The sequence below is a fragment of the Gymnodraco acuticeps genome, unplaced genomic scaffold (genome assembly GCF_902827175.1).
Source record: "Gymnodraco acuticeps unplaced genomic scaffold, fGymAcu1.1, whole genome shotgun sequence".
Lineage (NCBI taxonomy): Eukaryota > Metazoa > Chordata > Actinopteri > Perciformes > Bathydraconidae > Gymnodraco > Gymnodraco acuticeps.
This window is the reverse complement of record NW_022991372.1, coordinates 5,264-20,427: the sequence shown is the minus strand read 5'-3', so window position 1 is coordinate 20,427 and position 15,164 is coordinate 5,264. Positions and strand designations below refer to the sequence as shown.

General features: G+C 39.2%; 1 long non-coding RNA gene across 1 annotated transcript; it reads left to right on the top strand.

The window, feature by feature from the left end:
• The first annotated feature begins 1,416 nt into the window (after positions 1–1,416).
• Positions 1,417–3,312, top strand: LOC117562813. Its single transcript, XR_004571626.1, has 3 exons — positions 1,417–1,929; positions 2,254–2,300; positions 2,669–3,312. It is a non-coding gene; the product is annotated as an uncharacterized LOC117562813 (long non-coding RNA).
• Positions 3,313–15,164: the final 11,852 nt, after the last annotated feature.

The window sequence follows — 15,164 nt, the reverse complement described above, 5'->3', positions numbered from 1 at the left end:
TTGGTGCTTGAGAAGACTAAACATGTATCTGCAATTGACATGAATGGAAACGAGTAATAAAGTATATTCATTACTCGTTATTCTCTACTAATAGTTCATTAAAGACTGTATATTATGGCTATTTTGCACATCCCTTTCAAGATTTTCAAAGGTGTATTGACATATCATATACACAACTACGGTGTAGTTATGCAATGAATTAAACACTTGGGTCACAGGTTCCTCAACAGTGCATTACAAGACATCTATCAATATGTGTGAACCTCCACCATTAAACTGTCATATTCTGCACATTTCTTATTCTATCTACATACATACGAGTATAATTCATATGTATAATATCAGTTAAAATAAGTGCTTCAACATAGTTAACATTGCAGGAAAGCAATATATTAGACGTTAAGTACTTTGTCAGGCTTAATATTTATCTGTAGATAGATACCCCCAACGTTTTTTTCTTATTTAAAAGAAGACCTTAATCTGTTATTTAATGTTTAAATAAAGGTTAATTCGTTTTTCTGTTTTGCACCTCCTCCTATTAATATCTTTGTACATGCTGCACTAAACTGTTTTATTGTAGAGATCACTTTATAGTATCTTCTTGATTTTTTATATTCTATATTTCTATATTTATACTTTCCCCCTATGAAAGTATGTACTCTTAATATTTTTTTAATCAAACTATAATTCAATAACGTGCTTTAACCACTAGATGCACACAAGGTACACAAATGTTTTCCGGATTTCATATCATATAAACACCAAATCCCAGCATGCATTGCGGCTAAAACATCCAATAAGCGAGCTTAAAACCATAGCTGAGGATCTTGGGTAATGCCTATGTCCGGTTATTTTTATTTTGAAATTCAGTCCCTGACGGAGGCCAAAAAAGCCCGAGATTATGGAATTAAACCAATAAATAAAATCAAGGATAATTGTGTGTTATTGGTGAGTAAATAACAGTGTGTTATTTTGAAAAGAATAACAAATTAGAAGGAAACAAATATTTAAAAAATACAGATTTCAGTATTCTGAGGCTCTGAGCCCCATTTAGTTTCCTCACAGACGGCAACAAAAGTCCGAAATTATACGATTTAAAATAAAAGCAATAATTGTGGCTTGATATTGAGTAAGAACATGTTTTTATGAACCACACAGCTTCAGGTCTTCCTCGACCCGACCGGAGAAAAAGACGTGCTGCAAGCAGTAGAAATACATTGCTTTTAAAATCGTGCTGTGCAACACGAAAAAAAATCGTGCTGTGCAACACGAAAAAAAGGGGCAAATCGTGTTGGGGAACACAAATCAATAGATTAAAATCGTGTTGGTGAACACGAAATGCCGTGAGACTGGGTTGTAATGTTTTGGTTTATGAGTTCACCACACTGATGTAGCCAGAAACATTAGGATGCTAAGTGAATGGGAAAGTGTGTCCCAAACTTTTTACTGGAGCTGTATGTATTTAGGTTTACCACCACATTAAGACTTGTTTTATTCTGTGAATGCACGTCCAGCTCCTCCACTGCAGTATCAAAAAGGTTATTGCGTTTAGACAGTAACCTTTCCCTAGCCTGTAAGCACATGAGAACAGTCGCAGCTGCCTGTAATGAAGGCAAACAGTGTATCACATTGTTTCCTGCAGCTTAATCTGTGATTCTTACAGAGGTGGTGGTGTGTGCAGCAGCAGCACAGGTAACGGTCCAAGACAGGAGAAAACAGGTTGGTAGAAAACGAGTTGTAAAGCAAAGTTATTTATATTTACCTTTGCAAGACGACTATGTGCCTTTTTCAAAAATACACTACATCTTGATATGGTTACATTGTTTTGATTGCAGTGGTATGTGGAACTGGACAGTTCTGTTTTAAGGTTGTGGAGAGCAGTGTGAGGAGAGGTTGACACTGAGTGGTCCTGTGAGTCAGGAACAACTGGTAAATAAAAAACAATGACAGTTTTAAGAATAGCACACTTCTACTTCATACTAGCCCAAGGAAGCCCCACAGGTGTGCTCAATTTAAAAAGAGTGTGTGCATGCGATTGCAGTGATGAAAGTGAAACATGCGTAGAGGGTACATTTGAAAGCAAACTAAGTGTAGTAAAAGTATGCCATATTCAAATCAACCAATGTGTTTTGCAGATGTGTAAAGTAGAATATGTATTGCATAATTTCCTTAAGTCTTGTTTGTGTTATAAGTTAATGAAAGCAGGCTTTAGGTTTCTGCAACAGTATTCTGATATACATTTCATATTTACAGGCTGGAAATGAATACTTGCACATGGTCAAGGACCTTGCAGAGATGAGGTATGAATTCAGTTGCATAGCGTTGTCTTGTTAATTTGCATCTGAACAGTTAACTTGAGTTTTGACACCACACAGGGAAAGAGCATTACATCGTTGAATCTCCACTTGACTCCAGCTTGGCTGTTTGACCTGCCCATATTGTTACATTGCATGGGTTTTGTATAATCTGTCGGTCATGTTCCCATACACCACCACATTCACTGAAATAATTCTGTTCAGACTGCAATGTTTCTTTTGGTTTACCAGATGTGTCTGAGAGGATCATCCCAGGGCCTGCAAAGACTACATTTTCAGACAAATAGCTTTTTAGTACTTTACATATAATTGTACCATCTCATGAATGTTTTTTTCTCTGGCCTTTTTAACAGGCATGATGGACTGGAAGGGTTGCCAGGCAGTATTGGGCTTGAACGCAGGGTGCCATTTTGTGTTAGCGGACAGAAACCGAGATATTACTCGAACATTTCCTGGGACAGTGCCCTGACAGCCAGCACCCAGATTACGTTTCTTTAGTTGGACCTTCTTTTTATTTGTGACGCCCCTCACATTTATGTTACAGCTAGTGTTTGTTTGAAGGCCTGAATGATACCTCTGTTGATTTGTTAATGTAATATGTATAAAGATTGTTTTAGGAAGAATGGATGAGGGTCAGTGAACATTAAGGTGTGATAGTGCTTTACTGTCCACACCACAGTTCACCAGTGTAGAACTCTACAGGTCTTTAGTACAGGTCTGTGGATGTTGGAGGTCTACACTAATCCAAAAGTAAGGTGAGGTACGTTTATTTGCACATTTCAGACGCAGAGGCAATTCAAAGTGCTTTCCATGATTATTAAAACATGATAGTAGAACAGAGAGGAACACAATAAATAAACATAATGCAATAACAGTTTCATAAAAACAATGCATTAATGAGATATAAAATAGTTTAAAAACGACATTGTAAATATGGTAAGTGCTAAAACAAGTTAAAAGGCTTCTGGGTAAGCTGTAAAAAGTAGTGTTGTTAGCATCGACTTAAAAGAACTCAGCGTTGGTGAAGACCTCAGGTTTTCTGGAAGTTTATTCCATTTGTGGGGAGCATAAAAACTAAAAGCAGCTTCGGCGTGTTTGGTTCTGAGGCGGGGAGTAAGTTCCAGGGACAGCTATACATCTGAAATGCAGAATTGATCTACATTGTTTAATTACATTGTGAAAAGGTACCTTCTCAGAAGGCAACACAACAAAAAGGTGCTCCATTAAATGTGTTTTCCTTTGGTCAATCATAGATAGGAAAGGTATGAATCATGACTAAATCAAGGATGAGGATGTCAACTACTTAATGTTCAATAAATAATGCATTACTTATTGAATTGCTTTACATTGGGCTGTTACAGGTCCCTTTAGACATGATAGTCTGGTTACTCATTGCTACTGCCTATCCACTATTGGTAAGATGATATGGGGGGCTGATGTAGGCTTTTGATGATGGGCTCTGTTTAAAAAGAAATACATATACAGTAAGGGTTGAATACATATACAGTAAGAGTTGAATACATATACAGTAAGAGTTGAATACATATACAGTAAGAGTTGAATACATATACAGTAAGAGTTGAATACATATACAGTAAGAGTTGAATACATATACATTAAGGGTTGAATACATATACATTAAGGGTTGAATACAGTAATGGTTGAATACATATACAGTAAGAGTTGAATACATATACAGTAAGGGTTGAATACATATACAGTAAGAGTTGAATACATATACATTAAGGGTTGAATACATATACAGTAAGGGTTGAATACATATACATTAAGGGTTGAATACATATACAGTAAAGGTTGAATACATATACAGTAAGGGTTGAATACATATACAGTAAGAGTTGAATACATATACATTAAGGGTTGAATAAATATACAGTAAAGGTTGAATACATATACATTAAGGGTTGAATACATATACAGTAAGAGTTGAATACATATACAGTAAAGGTTGAATACATATACAGTAAGAGTTGAATACATATACAGTAAGAGTTGAATACATATACAGTAAAGGTTGAATACATATACAGTAAGAGTTGAATACATATACAGTAAGGGTTGAATACATATACAGTAAGAGTTGAATACATATACAGTAAGGGTTGAATACATATACAGTAAGGGTTGAATACATATACATTAAGGGTTGAATACTGTTAGAGATTTGGAGGGATATCTGGTCCGCTTTTCAAATCTCCGCGCGTTCCTATGAAGCTGTTTATAATACAGGAAGGAATCCATATCTACAAAGTAACAGTTAATCTACTTTAATGGCAATATGACAATGCAATACAATCATTACAATACAACATGATATATTACAGTTATATTGTAATGCTTAAGGAGTAATGCCGGCTTACTCCTGCCCTGGTCCGCATACTGCAGAGCTACTTTCACCCGAGGGCAGCATGTGAAGAAGAGGCCGAACGCCAGGGATCCACCGGATATATACCAGAGTAAGAAGGAGGGGTTTGGTGTTAGGTCAGCTGGTCATCTTTTCAGGTCATCTCATTGGGAGACGCAACGCAGCAGGAAACGCAGCAGGAAACCAAACAGGCTCACTTTCCAACAAAAGGTCTCAAGGCCTGCATACCTACACCTCCCCCACAGAGCCATAAAACCCTGTTTACTCCAACCAGCCCAGAATGTTTATAGCCATTTGTAGTCCTTACATTTATGAAAGGATAAAACAGAGAAATCAATATAAAACACAAACACAGGTATTGTTTGAACAGTATTCACTTAACTGCTACTGTTGATAAGCACCAGAGAAACCCAAGAGACCTCTCTTAATAGCACAACCACTGTAGCTCGTTCTAAGTTGAATGCAAATCAGGACATGCTCTCACCTTCCCCCATCTTCCTTTGTCCTCAAAAACACATGTCAACAGGCCCCAAATGCAGCTCACAGTTTTACCCAAATTATTCTCATTTTAAGCTTATCCATAGTTTGCTAACATGAATAAATACAAATATAACTCTACAAATCCCCCTTTTTATCTCCTTCTCCAGAGATAAACTTAGACATGGCATTTTGAAATATACCCACTGTCATTATTTTCTACTGTGTCCGTAAATCCATCCGAAGCTGGTATTTAGAGTACTTGAAACCTTCATGGAGACAGAACACCACTTTCAATGGCAGTGAAGGAACCATGAGGGGGTAGCTGAGTGCTAGAATCATCAGCCCCCCCCCCCCTCGGAGGAATTGCCCACAAGGACAGCTAATAGGGAGGGGGAGATGCAGCTTGCCCTTCACGGGTGGAACTGATCAGAGCGAAGTAGACTCCTCTGCTGCCTCGACAAGTCCCCTGTGCCGTCCTGGCTTGCCGTGTCTTTGTCCCCCAATCCGCTGACAGCAGCTTCTGGGCTGCCTGCTAGAGAGATGTCTTCCTCCTCCTCGTCCTCCGGCCCGCTGATGGCGGCTTCCGGGTCGATGCTGTAGAGATGTCTCCAGGGTCCTCCTTCTCCGGCCCGCTGATGATGCCTCCCGGGTCGTCTGCTGTAAGGATGTCTCCAGGGTCCTGCTCCTCCAGTCTGCTGCTTCCGAGTAGTCCACGTCTGCCAGGGCCACGTCCGTCCTGATGTCGTCCCCTGGTCCTAGCAGGTGGTTTCCCCGCCGCACACTGGCTCCCGTGGTACGAGCTGTCCCCCTTTTCTCCCAGGCAGACGGCATAAGAGGTCCGCTGGGTCACTCGGTCGGGGTCGGAGAGCCTGGGGTTGAGCCACTTTGTCCTCGTGCTTCTCGGGTCCCCCTTTTGGCGCCAGTGACCTGTGTGGAGAAATCTGATACAACTCCCTCAAGCCTACGCTCAGCTGTTTTGACCCACTTGGAGCCTCTTGGTGGGGTGTCTTGAAACAACAGCCGTCTGTGAACAGGTTTTCTAAATTAATTGTAGACCTCCTATCTGCCAGTGCAGCTTCAGAATCTTAATACTTGGACTGTGCCAACTAAATAAGAACCCCAACATCTTTAGGTAAACTAAATAACATATTTCAATAGCTCTGAATTTCTGACAAGCATCCGTGTTTATTTTTAAATGAAATCCTATTTAAAATCCAAATCTAATATGAACTGCTAATGTTTCTGGTAAAGAAACACACTAATGTTATGGATTCAAAAACAACCAAAATCACGATGCTAACAAAGTGAATGATTTCCTGGTGATACTGCTTCTACCTGTCAGTGCTTAGATATTATCACGCTGAAAAAATGAATACAGAATTCCAACAAACTGTCATCAAATGTCTTTCTATTATAAATTTAGATGAAATGTATATCCCCATAATGACCTAAGCAATAAAGTCTATGGCTTTTACTTCTTTACCAGGCTAGTTACATGATGTTGTCTAAATTAAATTCTGTCTCAATACACTACTATGTTTTAGCTTTAACTGTAATATGTTCTTTCTACATTTCAAACCTCAGTTACTCTAATGTCTGTTAAAATATTACAAAATTGTTTAACTATCACAGGTCAACTTCTTCGGTTTCACAGTAGCCCCTTGGCCACTGCTTCTGTGTTACCTGTTATAATTCAAATCAATATTTAGAAACATCTCAACATTCATCAAACAGTATCTTATCCCCAGATATGGAGCAGGTTAATTACATTCAATGCTCAGTTTGAACATCTGGGTTGGGGCGGAAGGTTTCTGTCAATCCTTAAAAGAAAAATTTAAATTGTGAATTTTACAGCCATGTTGACATTTATACATTATACACACTCCCCCCTTTTACACATGAAATCATGTGTAACAAAAGCCCTGTAATGGGAGGGGAACAAAAACTGTCAGGTAATTGGTTAGGGACATAACGAACATTATTATCATTATTTCCACAGTGAACACTTCAGTGAAAAGAAGTGTTCCTCTCCGTCCTTCAGGCCTAAAAGAAACAGAATCTTCAGCTTTTAGTTTTACATTTGCAAACCGCCAACTCATGTGAGAGGAAAATATCACATGTGTGGTTTCCCCTTTTTGTGGAATTTTTAGGAAACCTCTCGTTTCCCTTGGAGCTCCAAAATAATATGTTAGTCCAAAAACATGCTTGGTTAGTTATTGTTTTAGAATCATGCAGTTACACTGATCACATGCCGGCATTCATTCACACTCACACTGTCTGGTTGTCATGTCAAGTTTGGTCAGGTTCACCCCAGAGTCAGTCATCCACAGTGCCTTGTCAAGTTACACTGTCGGTCAGGGTCAAAGGTCAGTTGGTCTCCGTCTTTTTTGGCCATGTGTCGTGCTCTGCAGAGACTTTGACATTTCAGCATAGGCCAGTATCCTTTGTCTACAAAAATATGTCACGATTTCAACTATAATTTTCAAGATGATTCTCACTTGTCATTGGGACTTCTGCCTCCCACTTTTCCTGAAACTTGGTACAAAACTCACTTCCTTCGAGTACCACTACTACTGCAATCCAATTACACCTAATTAGTATTAAAATGTCTAATGATCTATTTCAGAAACTTTTGTACAATAACTATTATCTTGAGTCAAAACATTACTAGGATCTGTGTCGCTCTGCATTTCATAGCTCATTATAATTCTGGTCTACTTAAAAAACGATGTTAAACTCTTTAGCAGTGTGTGGAACCTTGGGTGTCTGAACATGCAACAATTACTCCCTCCTTTATCAAGGATTTAAAACCGAAGTCCTATGGTAATAACTATGCCACAATGGTGAAATCAACACTTTAGATTGGAATTTAATATGTGGCTTGGCACTAGCCATTAATACAAATAAAGATTTGTCCTATAGAGTGGTTCCTAAAACTATCCTTTTAATGGTGATCAATATTGTAACCAATGAGATCACTACTTTAGTCACACGTGAATAAAAATGTCTTAAAGAATGAATTGTTAACATGATGAAAATATTGAAGAATATGGTTCTACTCTGTCAGTGTGTTTTAGGATGATTATCATCTTACTTTAATATTTTCCTCTTTACTGCTATTTTTAATTTACCAAATGATTAATAAATCTTTCTGTCTTTACGTATTTATGAAGTCAATTCAAGTTATTTAAATGTGCGTTTTGTGAATAAGTGTGTTTATGTGTAACTCACTCATTCCCGTTCTCCTTTCCTCCTCCCCTGGTTTTCTCAAGCCGTGACCCCGGCCTCCTCACTTCTAATCGACCATGCCAACTCCTCTGATTCTGTCTTCTCTTCAGTCCATCAGCTGTTGAATCCATCCGCTGTAACTTTTGTAGGCAGCCATTGGCCCAGTCACATCTGCAGCCCCATCATGCCACTGTTGTTGCACTCCTCCTTTACAGTCTCTCTGCTGTTTTTATGGAGGGCGGATTCTGCTCTCATGTCTATTGTGCCAAATCTCGCGGCGCAGTTTGGAACTTCATGTCCTGTTTGAGGGACCGATGAGAGTTTGCCTCTTTGTCAGCATGCTGGTTTGGTTCTGGATGCCTCAGGTCGTTTTTGGTTCAGCTCTGGTTCTCTGTCTGTACGATGGAGAAGGAGGAGTCTCCTGTTGGGTTCGGTCTCGTTGTCTGCTTGGAGGGTCGGGATCAAAGCCTTTCTAACTCAGAGGGGGAGTCCAGGTCCCGGTACACATTACCTATAAGAAGTCTAGCACACTGATGTTAAATAAATCCAACCCTTTCCACTCTGTCTCTTTCTAATCATACTATCTGTCTTAGTTGTTAAATGCCATCTATATTACAAAAACTCACTCCAAAAATTGTTTCATCCATTGTTACATATTTACCCAACACAACTCTGAAATACTTACATGTTTCCAGCATCACATATTCCACACACTATGAAAGAACATCTCCATATCTTCTCTCATTTTAAATCCCACTGTTACTTCGAACAATAGTAAACCTGCAGAGCACACCAATCGGATCACAGTAATGAAATTTGAATCAAGTGTAGGCCTATGTCTTCTTTCTGAACATTTATTTATATTGTCTACATTTGCAAACAGTTCGAGTGTAAAATGTGTTTTGCACAATGTATTTACACTCTACAGATTCTTGAGTTTACTCATCTCCTGGTGCTGTCGTTGTAAAAAATGTTCAATCCCTTATTGTTTTGTACCAGTTTTCCAAAATCAGTTATAATTAATATACTGGGAACGTGCTTCCCGTCTTCAATACCGGCCAGCAATGTAATGATTAAACTCTAAGCTCGCATAAGTTTCAAGGGTGTGATACCCCCTTTCAGCCACTAGATGGCAGCAGCAGAAGTTTCAAGGGTGTGATACCCCCTTTCAGCCACTAGATGGCAGCAGCAGAAGTTTCCAGACAAAGGGAAACGCTCTACCTTGGTTTAATATATAACAGACCTCTGGCTTTAAGCTTTTAGCATTGGTCTGTTATTTAAACCCCAGTTTTAAACGGCGACTCGATCTGATTTATCGAGTTTCCAGGTTTTGTCGTGCAGGAATCAAACCTCGCATTCACACAAACTGCACCATCTCTACGCCACTCAGGAATAATCTACCTGCAGATCCGCGCCAAACTGCTCTATTTTACGTCACGCAGGACTTTCGTCTACCTGTCGATCAACGTTTACGTTTTGTATATAACTTTCCTAACATAGTAAAATATGCATTGTATATTCCATTTAAACTATAAAAACACTGTGAAACGCCTACAGACAATCCTAACGTTTTAGCGTATCCAATTACAGACAGGCGACTTTCATCGTCTGCTTACCTTATTTGCAAAGTTGCAGAGTCCTGCTGATTGTCTGAGATGTTTGAAAGCGTCTGAATTCTTCCTCAGCTTCGTTATAGACGTCGGGTCACCATTTTGTTAGAGATTTGGAGGGATATCTGGTCCGCTTTTCAAATCTCCGCGCGTTCCTATGAAGCTGTTTATAATACAGGAAGGAATCCATATCTACAAAGTAACAGTTAATCTACTTTAATGGCAATATGACAATGCAATACAATCATTACAATACAACATGATATATTACAGTTATATTGTAATGCTTAAGGAGTAATGCCGGCTTACTCCTGCCCTGGTCCGCATACTGCAGAGCTACTTTCACCCGAGGGCAGCATGTGAAGAAGAGGCCGAACGCCAGGGATCCACCGGATATATACCAGAGTAAGAAGGAGGGGTTTGGTGTTAGGTCAGCTGGTCATCTTTTCAGGTCATCTCATTGGGAGACGCAACGCTGGCCAGCAGGAAACCAAACAGGCTCACTTTCCAACAAAGGTCTCAAGGCCTGCATACCCACACCTCCCCCACAGAGCAATACAACCCTGTTTACTCCAACCAGCCCAGAATGTTTATAGCCATTTGTAGTCCTTACATTTATGAAAGGATAAAACAGAGAAATCAATATAAAACACAAACACAGGTATTGTTTGAACAGTATTCATTTAACTGCTACTGTTGATAAGCACCAGAGAAACCCAAGAGACCTCTCTTAATAGCACAACCACTGTAGCTCGTTCTAAGTTGAATGCAAATCAGGACATGCTCTCACCTTCCCCCATCTTCCTTTGTCCTCAAAAACACATGTCAACAGGCCCCAAATGCAGCTCACAGTTTTACCCAAATTATTCTCATTTTAAGCTTATCCATAGTTTGCTAACATGAATAAATACAAATATAACTCTACAATACATATACAGTAAAGGTTGAATACAGTAAGGGTTGAATAAATATACAGTAAGAGTTGAATACATATACAGTAAAGGTTGAATACATATACAGTAAGGGTTGAATACATATACAGTAAAGGTTGAATACATATACAGTAAGAGTTGAATACATATACAGTAAGGGTTGAATACGTATACAGTAAGAGTTGAATACATATACAGTAAGGGTTGAATACATATACATTAAGGGTTGAATACATATACAGTAAAGGTTGAATACATATACAGTAAGGGTTGAATACATATACAGTAGGAGTTGAATACATATACAGTAAGGGTTGAATACATATACAGTAAGGGTTGAATACATATACATTAAGGGTTGAATACATATACAGTAAGGTTGAATACATATACAGTAAGAGTTGAATACATATACAGTAAGGGTTGAATACATATACAGTAAGAGTTGAATACATATACAGTAAGGGTTGAATACATATACATTAAGGGTTGAATACATATACAGTAAGAGTTGAATACATATACAGTAAGGGTTGAATACATATACAGTAAGGGTTGAATACATATACAGTAAGGGTTGAATACATATACATTAAGGGTTGAATACATATACATTAAGGGTTGAATACATATACAGTAAGGGTAGAACACATATACATTAAGGGTTGAATACATATACAGTAAGGGTTGAATACATATACAGTAAGGGTTGAATACATATACATTAAGGGTTGAATACATATACAGTAAGGGTTGAACACATATACAGTAAGGGTTCCTCCACCAATAAAGCCTCAATAATATGTATGGTATAATGCAACACAACATGAAATATGCAAAATAAAAGCAATGTGATGATATTGCCATTAGGCTTTTGGAAATGAACTGTTTAGAGTCGGCGAGGTCCTGATAATTTATTCCGGTAAATTACTCTGACCTACTAATTGACCTTTCCGAAGTTATTGAGTCTATGTAAGTTTGCTGCTTGGCTCAGATCCACCAACGTCAGCAAGATCTCACCTCTACTAACCCCCCGAAGAACCAGGTTCAATTAACTGCTGTTTCAATTCAGACAACTCTTCTTTAATCTGTTGAAGGGATCCCGAAGGATTTTGATATCAGTAAATGGAGAGGAGAACCATTTTAAAGTGTGGCTGCAGCTCGCTGATTGGCTGCTGGAGATTGAGGTGAATGTGATAGGCTAACAGAAAGCCTGTGATGAGCTGATTATAAGCAGCTGCAGAGTGAATGTATTTACACCCAGTCTTCCTGAAAGAACTTGCGCTGAGCTTCATAAGCCGTTAATAACTGTGCAATACACACCTGGTGCTGTTTCTTCAGAACTGTTAGAGGATGTGTGTTTTTGTAAATTGTGTCATTTTTTAAATTGTTTTGTCTTTCATTTATTTTGGTTATGCTTCTTAGTTAACAGTAAACTGTCGTTGGCTCTCTCCTTCCGTAACGATGTGAATGTCCCCTCTGTGGGACTCCACAGTGATTCTGAATCTGATCATGTGACTTATTCTTTTACCAATGACAGCACTGCGCTCTCGTGGTGCATGATGGTAGTTGTAGTATTCAGTGGATTGTGCAGCGTTAGTGTTTGAGATGTTTATCTGAATAATGCAGGTCATATCTGTGGAATTGTCATTTTTAATTAGGAACAATTAAACTGCTTCCATTGCTGTTGTTTGTTTGTAACTTAAATAATTGTAGTTCTTATTTTTTTAAATAACTTGTAACATTGTGGTATCTCTGTCTTTGTTCAGTCATGTAGCTGCCAGGCCTGAAGCTGGAGGAGTGAATGACACACAAAGGTAATGTAACACACACACACACCCACACGCACCCACACGCACACACACGCACACACCACCACACAACACAACCACACTCACACACACGTCACACACGCACACACACCACACACACCACACACACACACACACACAACCACACACACCCCACACACCACACACACACACCCACACCCCCCCACACACACACACACACACACACCACACCCCCACACCACACCCACTACACACACTCACACACACACACACACAACACACACACACACACATCACACCACACACACACACACACACACACCACACACTCACACTCACACACACTCCACCACCACACACCACCCCACCCCACCACACCCAACACACCCACACTCACATCCACCCACACACCACACACACCACACACACTCACCCACACCCCCACACCCACACACCCACACCCACCACACAACACCCACACCACACACACACACACCCACACCCACACACACACACTCACACCCACCACACCCACACACACACTCACAACACACACACACACTCACACACCCACACACACATCACACCCACACAGCACACACCACACACACACACACACAACACCCACACACAACAACACCACACACAAACAAAAAAAAAAAACACAAAAAAAAAAAACACAAAAAAAAAAAAAAAAACAAACAAACAAAAAAAAAAAACAACAAACACAAACACCAACACGACACAACAACACAAAAACCACCCAAACAACCACACAAAAACACACACACACCCACACACAACACCACCACAAACCACAAAACACACCAACAACAAAAAACACACAACAAACAAACCAACAAACAACACACCCACCCACACGCACCCACATGCACCACACCACCCACACAACACAAACACACACACAAAAACACAACACACACAACAACACCAACAAACCAACCACACCACACAACACACACACAACCCACACACAACACCCACACACACCACCCACACACACACACCACACCACACACCCACACCAACACACACACACCCACACACACCCACACCCACACACACACACCCACACACACCCACCCACACACACACCCACACCACACCACCCACACACACCACACACCCTCACACACACACAACCCACACCCACATTTAAGCTTGACAGGAACTCCTTCTTTATTATTTTTCTTTGAATCACAAATATCACATTTTTATGGAGATTTGAAAAAGTATGTATTAACTTGAATCACTCTCTCTCTCTGATCTGCTCAGTTCAGACTTCTGTTAGTTATTATTTAGCAAAAACAAAACAAAACAGTAGAAGTGACTTTAGCTCAAAGTGAAATAATATAAAAATAATGGATATTTCATTTATTATAATTTAATTTGTTATAAAAAATTATATCATATATTATTCTGAAATGGACCAATCTGCACAATGACTACTTTTAGCTACTTTCACTATATTTTGTTTGTTTATTTAAATTGATCAACATTGCTGTAAACGTGCCAGTGCTAGCCAGCCGGCGTATTGAGCTGATACAGCATTCCCACAATCTGTTCTTTGACGCATGAAATTCTTTATTATTTTTATTCCACCGGGTATAAGCGCTTCTCCTCCCACAATGAACATCGCAGAAACTCTGTTCAAACATCAAAACGTTCAGCTCGGTCGGGAATCGATGGCTATTACTTTTCTCATTCATAACTTTCATAATTCCAGAGATACATCCCATAATGCATCACATTTGTAACCATTGAAGTCAATGGAGAAACTCTTCAGACTTCAACAATCTTCATGTGACTTCAACTGCTAACTGCTCATTCATACTTTCACTCAGAAACCTCATTCCAACTTTAAAATGTTAAACATCTTTCTGACATTATTCGTGTAAACGACTTTTAAATCTGATTCTTACTTTTAGAGATATTAAACATTGTTCAGACCTTGGTATAGAGGTTTTCTTCACATTTTAGAGTCCGTGATGTCTGGAGGACAGATTTAATTTTGCCTTCATATTTTCTTTTAAACCTGCCATAATACAAAAATAATTAAACAAAATGCCTCTTGAGGGCATGAAGTGACAAAAACGTTCAACATGTCTCCATTAAACCCCATTGTAAAATCAGCCTCATCTTTCCCCACCTCAGCAGCCGCACACCTTTAGTTAATCTGCCAAAAAGGCCACATTATTAACCCGAAAGTACACAAAAAGCACACTTCAGATGCTCAAGGTCCTTGACATGCTTCACGCTTTGAAATTTCACCGATATCTGTTACGGTTCTTCCACAAAACGTTCACATGTAAGAGTGTAGGAGCCAAAACGTTGATTTATTATTTGGATTATTTAATCATTTAATGTATGTAATGGAGTATAACTGATTGGTGTCATCT